Genomic DNA, 12,797 nt, shown 5'->3' on the forward strand with positions numbered 1-12,797 from the left:
ACCACAATAGCTCTTGAAATGTCAGTGTATGAAAACCTGAATGTAATGTTGTAATGTTTGAGGTTCTGGATGATAATTCTAAGATTTTATATATATATAAAATATATAAATAAATGTATAAATATAAAATCCCCAACATTTTGAACATTGTGATAAGGAATAGGAAACAAATTTCAAGCCTGAAATATAATTTAATGTTTACACTTGAAGGAATTGCATTTCACTAGACAACACCTCACTCCTTGATGATTCCAAATAAACGAGACATATTATGAATACAAAATAAAACAAAGAAAGGCTATCACAGTGATTACTTTAAAAGAGCAGCGTAGAAGATATACCTCTCATTCATGTATATTATTACACTTAGTGACTCAAAAAGAAAAATGAAAACAAAAAATAATTATGTAATATTTTGATGTGATTCCCTTAAATAGTTTATTTCAGCTTTCATTCAAATGAAATATTTTCTATGCTAAAAAACAAAGCTCTTATCTAAGAAGTATAATTAAATTCATAAGATAGTTTCAGTAATTATCTCCTAAGATATCAACATTCCACATTTCAGCGTTCCCGTATTTTAAAGATTGCATATGTAAATGTAACTATGTAAATTGACTTAAGTGCTGCTTTGATATTAAAAATAGTAAGTACTTTAAGGTATGATAGGTTACAATATTTTCTGGATACTAAAATTATTGTTTTATATGGCTGACTAAAAGTGGTTTAATATTTGCATTACATAAACAGAAGATATCATTAAATAATTTTCATAACATTATTTAAATCAGGTTTTAGTACAAATGAATTGAAACTGTCTAAAATAAGGCTCTGTTGGGACACTGCATGAATGCACCCCAACCTAAGCTTATATGAGGAAAGCCATTAGATGCTCCTGAAGAATTATTTAAACGGTTAACAAAAGAACGCTTCTCAATACTCTAATTATCTAACTTTAGGGATCATTGACAGAACTTTAAAGAAATATCTCAGTCAATGTTAAAACTGTATGAATCTGACCATGGAGTACTATCATAAAAAACCCCTCAAACTGAGGCAGGAGAGCTGATGTCTATTTCCAGTTCTAACGCTAAATATTTCGGTGATTTTGATCAAGGCATTCACCTTTTCGATGTCTCCAAATTTTATTTCTCTGAGAGTAAAATGAGAAGGTTGAACTAATTGATCTCTAAAATACAATATAGCTCAAAGATTCAATGAAACCATGAGACAAAACATAAGGTCTTAACCATAGTCATATTATACATACATACACGAGTTATTTCTACTTTTTTTTGGTATTGAACTAAAGTTTACAATTTTTTTTAATTCCATATGACTTATAATTCTTTTGGGTTCAATATAAGTACCTGATAAGATTTAGTTAATAATTAATGAAAGAATAAAAGTATTTTGAATACTAGTCCCTCAACTCTGAAAAAAATAGGAAAAAGTATGATTGGTCTATAATCCCTTTCAAAGTTGATACCTAGGAATAAAACTTAAACTCCAAAATCTTTTGGTTAGGGGAAATTTATTTAAGTCACAATATAGTGTAATCTCAACCCCTCTGTGTATTATTAGTATAAGCAATACCTTATAATTTATTGAAATTAAATGTATATGTTTTCAAATATATCATTTCTTCTGACATGCAAAACAAGCCTTAATGAAGTTAGTAATTATCTTCCTCATTTTACAGAGGAAAACTAATATTAGGCTCAATTCATGTAAATGCCTTACCCAGTGTTAAGTTGCATCCTTATTTTATAGTATTTCGGAGTGATAGTATCTGTGCAATTTTTGATTAAAACCAACCATTGAGTACAAGCCAAAATCCTTGAGGCAGAGAAGAGAGACCAAAGAAACTGTAGATTGTTCTCTATTTTATCTGCAAAACTATAAAATAACAAAAGAGCAAATTTTACTGAGAGTTTATTTTATGCAAGAGACAAGGCTATGCACTTCATTTTAATAATCTAATTTAATTATTATAAAAGACCCTTGGAAATAGGCATTATTATTTTCTTCATTTCATAGTTGAGACATCTAAGATTCATAGAGGTCTATTAACTTTCCTAAGGTTACACAGTAAGTCAGAGGGAGTTTTTACCTTTTTGAGAGAGCTAATTTATTATTGTAATTCTATATTTTGATTTGAGGAATTGTAATTTGCCATTTGAAAGACCACAAAAGTGCATTTCTAAGAGGCTAGAGCTATATATTGAGTAGTCATTCATATAAAGATGATACTTGAATACACATAACTGGTAAATACTTCTGAGGGAAATAGATGATATAGATGTAGATATAAATATAGATATAGGTATAGATATGGATACAGCTATACTGAGGGAGAGACTGAGAGGGGGAAAGGGTGAGAAGGAGAGTGAGGGAGGGAAGGAGGCGAGAGAGAGAAAGAGAGAGAGGAGAGAGAGGAAGTAACTGGAAGGTAAGGGAAAGGAAGAGAAGGTTAAGGGGAGAGGAGAGGAAGGGAGTGTAAAGAGGATAGGAGAGGAGAGAGAGGGGAGGAGACGTGCAGGGAAGGACTGGAAGAAAAGTGAAGGAGAGCAGATAACCAGTGTGGAACTTCCATATGCAGGGGGACAAACTCACATAGTGAAGAAAACATAGGGTAGAATTGGAACCAGAAAATCTCAGTGTCATGGAAGCCAAGAGGAGAGAGCTATTCCTAAAAGGAAATATTTAGACTTGTTAATTGTTGCATTTATTTCTTAATATGTTTTGTCTTAAGTATTTCTCTCCAATTCCTCTAATTATTTCGCACATTTTCAGCATTAAAATGTTCTTATCATTTTGCCTTTTATTCCCCCCTGCTCGTCTTCTGATTTAGAACCTTCTAAGCATCACTGTAGATCAGAGGATAAAATCCAAATGTAGTAGTTTGCACTTGAGGACCCTCAAAATCGGGCCCATACTATTTTCTAGCCTTAGATCCTACAACTCTCCATCACTATGATTGATTGAATAGAACATTTTTACGTATTTCTAAAAGATTAGCAAGCTCCGAAAATTTCAAAAATTATTCTTATTTTTAAAAGAATATTCTTAGTTTCAGGAATTTTCTATTTTAAAAAATATACTTATCTTAATGAGAAAATGTTATCTCAGAAATTTAGTCAGTCGTATTTTAAATAAATTGGCAGTTTCCATTAATCCAGATAAAGGAAAGATAAGACTATGTCTCTTTTATAATTTTAGATTTACAGCAAAATAGCTCAAAGATGTATGGTATGCTCAATGAATAATGAACTTTCTTTCTTGCATCTTGTTCTTGATATTTCAATACCACTGGGAAACAAAATTCTATGGGTTCCATTTCTTGTCTTTTAAATTCTCATGCACTTGATCTTATTTGATCATGGATTGTTGACAAAATAGAAATCTACAGCACTTCGTACTTTGCCTACAAAAATGCTCTTCAAACAGCTGCGGAATACCAATGATTATCTTGGTGAGTCCAGTGCAGCAAAGTCAGGCAGCTAACATTTAACTCCTCTGCTACAAAACAGCCTGCATGATGAAATGTAAAACAGAGATGCTCTCTCAGACCCAAGAGCAGCTCATTCTCTTTCCCTGGATAGAAAGGAATAGGAAAGTGCGAACAGCTGAGGGCTTCTAACAGCTGTAGGCCCACTCTGGGTGATACTAACCCTCCCTCCAACCACAAATTTCTCTTTAAATATAGCTGCGTGAATTGACTACCAAATATATGGACAAAAGATGTCAAATAATCTATAGCAAGCCCCAGTGAAATCCATCTATTTCCAGGCGTCATAACAAAAATGTTTCTGCAACGTTCCCTAGATAAATCATGTGATGAATAATAGTTAATTTTTAAAAATGTTCGTATAAACATGTTGCTGTCAAGGAAAATATTGTAGACTGACGTTCTGCGCTTCAGAATAGTTCTTTTCCATGCTAAAAATGAGCTGATAAAAGATCCAGTATAAATTATATTTTCCTGAGGACATATAATCAGTTGAAGGGAATCAGGTATTCACTGGCTACAGAATGCACAGATAAAATTCTCTCAGGGAAACTACACTTGGAAGCAAAGTTCTGGAAAGAATGCAAGCAAAAAGCAGGGTGAGGGGAATGAAAATATAATATCTCCTTTTTAGTGGTTGATGGTAAAAATTACAGAGCATCATTTAACAAACCCCTGACTTTTTCACATTCTCCACAATACACTACCCTGAGCCTGGGGACAAAGGGAAAGAAAAAGCATAGACGTTGTCCTCGGAGGATTTACCATCCTTTTGAAGCCAGCTTCTTTATTTAAGAATATATTTATCTATATTTAAGAATAAAAGTAACAGTAAATGAGAATCAGCTAGCACATAACAGGAATCATACGTTACAATTATATATACAAGTAATGGACTCGTCAAAGCACGTTTCTTAAAGGAGGCAAATCTTGAACTAATTAGGAACACGGATTTGTGGAGAGTAAGAGAAACTGTCATGCACACGGCAATAACAATATAAGAAAGGCAGACACGAACAAAAGACGTCTTTAAGGTTGTTTGGAGTTGAGTTGAAGGGGCCAACTTCTTTGACCTTAATGACCTCACCTGAGCCTTTGCTCATTAAGTTTAGCCACATTTGCTTCTTGCCTCTTGGTGCTGCTAAGCAGGAGCTCTGGCAAGGGCCTTGAAGTCCTCAGACTTCTGGGGAGGAAGCACAGCTCAGCAGCATCTGCTACCTCTAAGAGGGTAAAACAAAGCTGGCTCTAGGAGCTCAGAAGAGCCTGGAGTCTTGGAACCTACCTACAGCTGCTCACAGCAACCAGACGGTTATCTCCGTTTAGAGTCAGGAAATCAAAGCACAGAGACGGTAAGCAACTCGCCTAGGGCTGTGTGGCTAGGGCTCAAATCCCAGCAGTCAAGTTCTCAAGCCCACACTCAACCCTGCAATGCTGCACGACCTCTCTAGACCCAGGTTTCTTTCATTGTCATATCTCGGATAGTTACAAATATCTGGGATATTAGATGCTATCTTGGGAAAAGGAGGGGAATGAGTGCTGGGATCGTCCATCGCTAATACATGTCACCACTGCATTTAGCATCTGTCACAAGATAGTTGTTAGTGACCATTGGACTTCAGAATAAAATACTACCTGAATTTAGGTTTTGTGCAATGCTAAAAGCTTTGCTTAAGACTGTCAGGTCACAAAGGTGTTATTTGTCAAATGATTACAGCAGTGCTCCAGTCCAAAACAGGATCTCATTTACTTTCAATGAGAAGCTAAAGCCTCATTTGAAAAGCTGGTATCGCTTTTTTAACTCTTTAGTGAATCAGTTCATGAGGAAGGGCAAGGACAATTAACAAATCAGCAACTAAATTGAAGTTTAGGGGCTTACTACCAGAAATGTGTCACAGTTATAAGAACAATCTTCATTACTGATGAAAAATGTCATGCTACCTATAATTCTGCATTTAAAGAATAAGAAAAGTCAAATTAAGTGACTTTGATGTAAATATAGTAAGTAATAGCAATTCAGCTTGACATCACTATCCCATAATACTTTTATACAATTCGTTTCTTATATTGTTGATGCTTCTTGTTTGTGTTGTTGTTGCTGAACAAGGGTAATATTTTTGTCTCAAATTTAAATACCATTGAAAATTAGATTTATTGACCACACTTCATTTTATGGCTATCTTAATAAAAGGTGCAAATGACTTATCAGGTTTATCTCTACCTGTTCTATCTTGATCTTTATTTATCTCTATACGGTAACATGCTTTCACACTGGATGAATATCAATGCTTAATAATGGCTTGTAGGCCTATTATTGCAAATTCGTAGCATGCGCTTTGTAAAATATCTCAGAATTAAGCCAACAAAGCATGTTTCACTTCTGATAAACAATTAAAGAATGTTACTCAAAATTGGTAATGGAGTATTTAGATTATTGATAAATAGTAGATTGATGGATTAAAACATGAATAAAATTATTATTACACTCTGTTACTTCTTCCAATGTTAGGTATATTTGTCTCAACATAATAATACTTGTAGATGAAGATAAATATATATATATAATTTAATGTTATGTAAATTAAGTTACTAAATATTAAATAATTTATAACTTATTTAAATTATTGTATAAAAAACTTTACACCCACTTTCTACAAATATTTCTTTCTCTTTTTCAATATCATGCACACTAAGGATTCAATAACTAATGGGTATGGGAAACCCTGTAATAACAAGAATACAATGAATTTATATGCTTTTTTGTACAAGATGCTCACAGTACTTTCAGTATATTATCTCATTTATCCTCACAGATTTTTATTAAAAAATTGCTGGAGTGACATCTCATTTATCCTCACAACATTTTTATTGAAAAGGTTTTGTATTTCCTTTCTAAACTAGCTTTAAAACGGTAAATTTTTTTACCTTTGAAAATCAATTTTTTCCACATTGTTGGACAGACTGACCAGTTTTTAATCAATATTTTTACAAATAAACACCATGTCAGAAACTGTCAGCAATAAAAAAGTAACTCTAAGTATTTTCATGCTATGTCCTTCCATTTTTCAAAAAATTTCTCTTTCATTTAATATCTTGACTCTTACCCTAAATACTTATCAGTGTAGCCTAAAACACAGTGTACTTCTCTCTTCTGCCAGCCTAAAAGATATCCATTCTTTGCACCCCTTTATTTTTCTATCTTCCTGCTCTCAAAGTATTTCATCCAGAATATTCCAACATGAGTCTTGTTATCATAGTGCCTCTCCCTATTATAATATTGTCCTCAGACCTCTATCAAAGCTAACATTCATCTTTTCCTCTTTTTTGTTGCTGTTGCTCCCCGCTTTTCCTGTTCTGATCTCTTTCCTTGGTAACGATTCTGAACTTTCTCATCAACTTCAGACGTAGAAGAGGAATCTTAAAGTTAAGTCTTTCTCTGCCAGTTTTTGTTTAAATAATAATTTTTTAAAGCATTACATTTTTTCTCCACAGAACTTTCACCTCCCGTCATATCCAGATTTTTGTCTATTCATTTCTCTCCTAACTTTGTTACTAATTATTTCCAGTAGTTGAAATTACTTACTATGCCCCTTAAATGCAGCTGGATACAGGAATGTTTCCTGAGCTAGCACATTCTTTGAGGGGATAAATACTATTCAAAAAACGTAGATTTTTATTGCAAATATTCTCACATACTGTGTTTGATATGAGTCTCTGTGTGCCCATTATAGGCTGTCAGAGACTCACCGAGGATTCATCACCATGCCCTGATCTAAGGCATTTTCTAGAAGTGTTATTGTTATATCACTGTCTGAGGATCTAGAGCTTTGTTATTATATATTTTGCCTTATCTTCTATTATCTTTCATCTTATTTCCTCACATCTTATTTTCTAAGGTGGAGCATAAGTTTATTGAAAGTGGGAATGATTTTTATTTGCCATAATAATGCAAAAAAATGCCTGGCACACACAATGCACTCAGCCTGAAACACGGATTCTGCCTCTCTTTGTTCACCTGTCCAGCTCTTGCTCTTCCTTAGTTCTTAATTTAGTGATCATTTCTTCTTCAAAACCTACTCTGACACTCTCAATGAAGTCTATATTTACTGGGTCACGATTCAATGCCATCTCAGTTAAAATCCCAGCAAGCTATTTTGTGGGTATCAATAAACTGATTCCAAAGATTATATGGAGAGGCAAAAGATCCAGAATAGCCTACTCAATATTGAAGGAAAGAACAAGTTGGAAGACTGAAAATACTCGACTTCATGACTTAACATAAAGCTACAGTAATCAAGACAGTGTGGTATTGGTGAAAGCAGAGACAAATAGATCAGTGGAACAGAATACAGTGCCAACGCACATAAATTTAGTCAATTGGTTTTTTGACAAAGACGCAAAGGCAATACAATGGAGAAAAGATAATCTTTTCCATAAATGGTTCTGGAACAGCTGGACATGCAAAAAAATGAATCTGGACCTAGACTTTACACCTGTCACAAAAATTAACTCAAAATAGATCACAGATTTAAATGTAAAACTGTAAAATTCCTAGAAGATAACACAGGAGAAAATCTAGGTGAAAACTGGTATGATGACATTTTAGATACACCAAAGGTACAATACATGAAAGAAATAACTGATAAGCTAGGCTTCTAAAATTAAAAACTTCTGCTCTGCAAAAGATAATGTCAAGGGAATCAGAGGCAAGCCACAGACTGGGAGAAAATATTTGCAAAAGACAAATTTGATAAAGGACTGTTATCCAAAATATACAAAGAACTCTTAAAATTCAACAAGAAAACAAAACACCCTATGTAAAAAATGGGCAAAATCCTGAACAGATAACTTACTGAAAAATATATACAGATGGCAAGTAAGCATATGAAGAGATGCTCCACATCATACGTCATTAGGAAATTGCAAATTAAAACTACAATGAGATACCACCACACACCTATCAGAATGGCTAAAATCCAAGAACACTGACAACACCAAATGCTAGCAAGTACGTGGAGTAACAGGAACTTCATTCATTGCTAATGGAAATGCAATGGTACAGCCATTTTGAAAGATAGTTGGCAGTTTCTTACAAAACTAAACATACTTTTGCCATATGATCTGGCAATCAAGCTCCTTGGTATTTTACCCAAATGAATTGAAAACTTAAGATGACACAAAACCTGCACACAGATATTAATAGCAGCTTTATCTATAATTGCTAAAACTTGGAAGCAACCAAAATGCTTTCAGTAGGTGAATGGGTAAATAAGCTGGTTCATACAGACAAGTGAATATTATTCAGCACTAACAAGAAATGAGCTCTCAAGTCATAGAAAGACATGGAGGAAACTTAAATGCATATGACTAAGTGAAAGAAGCCAATCTGAAAAGGCTACGTACTGTATGATTCCAACTACATGACATTCTGGAAAAGGCAAACTATGGAGCCAGTGAAGAAAATTAATGATGGCCAGGGATTGGAGGGGAAGGGGGGGATGAACAGACAAAGCGCAGAGGATTTTTAGGAGTGTGAAATTATTCTATATGATACTACAGTGGTAAACATATGTCATTATACATTTGTCAAAACCCATAGAATGTACAATGTCAAGGATGAACCCTAACGTAAACTTTGAATTTGGGGTGATAATGATGTGTCCGTGTAAGTTCATAGATAGCAATAACCATACCACTCCGGTGTGGGATATCGATGGTGAAGAAGATTGTGTGTGGGGCACGGAGACAGGGAGTACATGGAAATTCTCTGTATTTCCTGCTTAATTTTGCTGTGAACCTAAAACTTCTCTAAGAATAAAGTTTATTATTGAAAAATTAAGGCGAAACAAAGACTTTTCCAGACAAAATTAATGATATAATTAATTACCATCAGACCCCCACACTTCAAGAAATATTAAAACTTCTCTGGCCAAAGAAATATGGCCCAAGCAGAAACATGAATCTATATAAAGAAATCCAGAAATAAAATAAATAAAGAGAAACTAAAATTTATTTTTTATTTTACATTGCTATAAAATGTAATTATCTGTCGAAAGAAACATAATTTCAATACATTTTACAGGCATACCTCTGAGATATTGCGGGTTCAGTTCTAGACCACCACAATAAAGCGAATGTCATAATAGAGTGAGTCACACAGATTTTTTGGTTTCCCAGTGCATATAAAAGATATGTTTACACTATGTTGTAGTCTATTAAGTGTGAAATAACAGTATGTCTAAAAAAATAATGTGCACACCTTAATTAAAAATACTTCATTGTTAAAATGTGCTAACCATCATGTGAGCCTTCAGTGAGTCGTAATCTTTTTGCTGGTGGAGGGTCTTGCCTCCATGTTGCTGGTTGCTGACTGCTCAGCATGATGGTTGCTGCAGGCTGGGGTGGCTGTGGCAATTTCTTAAAATAAGAACAGTGAAGTTTGCTGCATTGGTTGACTCTTCCTTTCACGAATGATTTCTCTGTAGCATGCGATGCTGTTTGATAGCATTTTATCCTTCGTAGAGCTTCTTTTAAAATTGGAGTGGATCTTCTCAAACCCTGCCTCTGCTTTATCAACTAAGTTTATGTACTATTTTAAATCCTTTGTTTTCATTTCAACAATCTTCACAGCATCTTCAGCAGGAGTACATTCCACCTCAAGAAATTACTTTCTTTGCTCATCCATATGAAGCGACTCCTTGTCCATTAAAGTTTTCTTTTTTTGAGGAAGATTGGCCCTGCACTAACATCTGTTGCCAATCCTCCTCTTTTTTCTTTTTTCTCCCCAAAGCCCCAGTACATAGTTGTGTATCACACTTGTAGAGTTGTACCTCTTCTGTATGGGACACTGCCTCAGCATGGCTTGATGAGAGGTGAATAGGCCGGCGCCCAGGATCTGAACCGGCGTACCCTGGGCGGCCGAAGTGGAACACGCGAATTTAACTGCTGCACCACTGGGCTAGCCCCACCTCCATTAAAGTTTTATCATGAGATTGCAGCAATTCAGTCACATCTTCAGGTTTCACTTAATTCTAGTTCTCTTGCTATTTCCACATCTTAAGTTGTTTCCTCCAGTGAAGTCTTGAACCTCTCAAAGTCATCCATAAGAGTTGGAATCAACTTCTTCCAAACTCCTATTAATGTTGATATTTTGACCTCTTCCCATGAATCACGAATGTTCTTAATTGCATGTAGAATGGTAAATCATTTCCGGAAGGTTTTCAATTTACTTTGCCCAGATTCACCAGAGGAATCACCATCTACGGCAGCGACAGCCTTATGAATTGTATTTCTTAAATAATAAGACTTAAAAGTTGAAATTACTCCTTGATCCATGGGCTACAGAATAGATGTTGTGTTAGCAGGCATGAGAACAACATTAATTTCACTGTACATCTCCATCAGAGCTGTTGGGTGATCAGGTGCATTGCCAACAAGCAGTAATATTTTGAAAGGAATCTTTTCTTCTCAGCAGTAGGTCTCAACAGTGGGCTTAAAATAGTCAGTGAATCATGTTGTAAACAGATGTGTTGTCATTTGTTTTGTTGTTCCATTTATAGAACACAGGTAGAGATTTAGTATAACTCTTAAGGGCCCTAGGATTTTTGGAATGGTAAATGAGCACTGACTTCAACTTAAAGTCCCCAGCTGCATTAGCCCCTAACAAGAGAGTCAGCCTGTCCTTTGAAGCTTTGAAGCCAGGCATTGGCTTCTCCTCTCTAGCTATGCAAGTCATAGAGGGCATCTTTTTAGGATAGAAGGCTGTTTTGTCTACATTGAAAATCTGTTGTTTAGGGTGGCCGCCTCCATTAATGATCTTAGCTGGATCTTCTGGAGAACTTGCTGCAGCTTCTACATCAGCACTTGCTGTTTCACCTTGCACTTTTATGTTATGGAGATGGCTTCTTTCCTTAAACCTCAAGAACCAACTTCAGCTAGCTTCAAACGTTTTTCCTGCAGCGTTCTCACCTCTCTAGCCTTCATAGAATTGAAGAGAGAGTTAGGGCCTTGCTCTGGGTTAGGCTTTGGCTTAAGGGAATGTTGTGGCTCATTTGATCTTCTGTCCACACCACTAAAACTTTCTCCGTATCAGCAAGAAGGCTGTTTTGCTTTCTTATCATTCACGTGTTCATGGAAGTAGCACTTTTAATTTCCTTCAAGAACTTTTCCTTTGCAGTCACAACTTGGCTGTTTGGTGCAGGAGGTCTAGTTTTTGCCCTATCTCAGCTTTCGACATGCTTTCCTCTCTAAGCATCATTTCTAGCTTTTGATTTACAGTGAGAGATGAGTGACTCCCTTTCACTTGAACACTTAGGGGCCATTGTAGGGTTATTAATTGGCCTAATATCAATATTGTTGGGTCTCAGGGAATGAGGAGGCCTGAGGAGAGGCAGAGAGATGAGAGAACAGCCCATTGGTGGAGCAGTCAAACACACACAACATTTATCAATTAAGTTTACAGTCTTATATGGACGCAGTTTGTGGTGCCCCAAAACAATTACAATAGTAACATCAAAGATCACTGATCACATATCACCATAACAAATATAATAATAATGAAAAAGTTTGAAACATTGCAAGAATTATCAAAATGTAACACAGAGACAAGAAGTCCTCAAATGCTGTTGAAAAAATGGTGCCTATAGACTTGCCTGATGCAAGGTTGCCCCAAACCTTCAATTCATAAAAGATACATCTATCAAGTGCGTTAAAGTGAAGTTCAATAAAACGAGTTATGCCTGTATTGTGTTTCAACAACATTTTTTAAATTTATTTTTTTTTAGGATTTTTTTTTTTTGAGGAAGATTGGCCCTGAGCTAACATCTATTGCCAATCTTCCTCCTTTTTTTCTTTTTTCTCCCCAAAGCCCCAGTAGACAGTTGTATGTCATAGTTGTACATCCTTCTAGTTGCTCTATGTGGGATGCTGCCTCAGCATGGCTTGATGAGTGGTGAGTAGGTCTGCACCCAGGATCCAAACTGGTGAACCCCAGGCCACAGAAGCAGAGTGAATGAACTTAACTGCTACACCAAGGGGCCAGCCCCCTCAATAGCATTTTTAAAAGTCAAATGTATGATGAGAACAGCATAAGGATTGCAGAAAGAATTTTGGAGTACCGTATTGTAAAGTCCTTAAACTACATGTTAAAGTAATACAATATTCCTTGAAAATAGACTCTGACTAACAGTGAATGATTTAAAATCTAAAGCAATTCTTTTAAAAAGTAAAAGGAGATATAAGTAATAAGTCAATAGAGGAAATAAAATGGAATTATAAAAAATTCTCAATT

This window comes from Diceros bicornis, chromosome 29 (genome assembly GCF_020826845.1).
Source record: "Diceros bicornis minor isolate mBicDic1 chromosome 29, mDicBic1.mat.cur, whole genome shotgun sequence".
Lineage (NCBI taxonomy): Eukaryota > Metazoa > Chordata > Mammalia > Perissodactyla > Rhinocerotidae > Diceros > Diceros bicornis.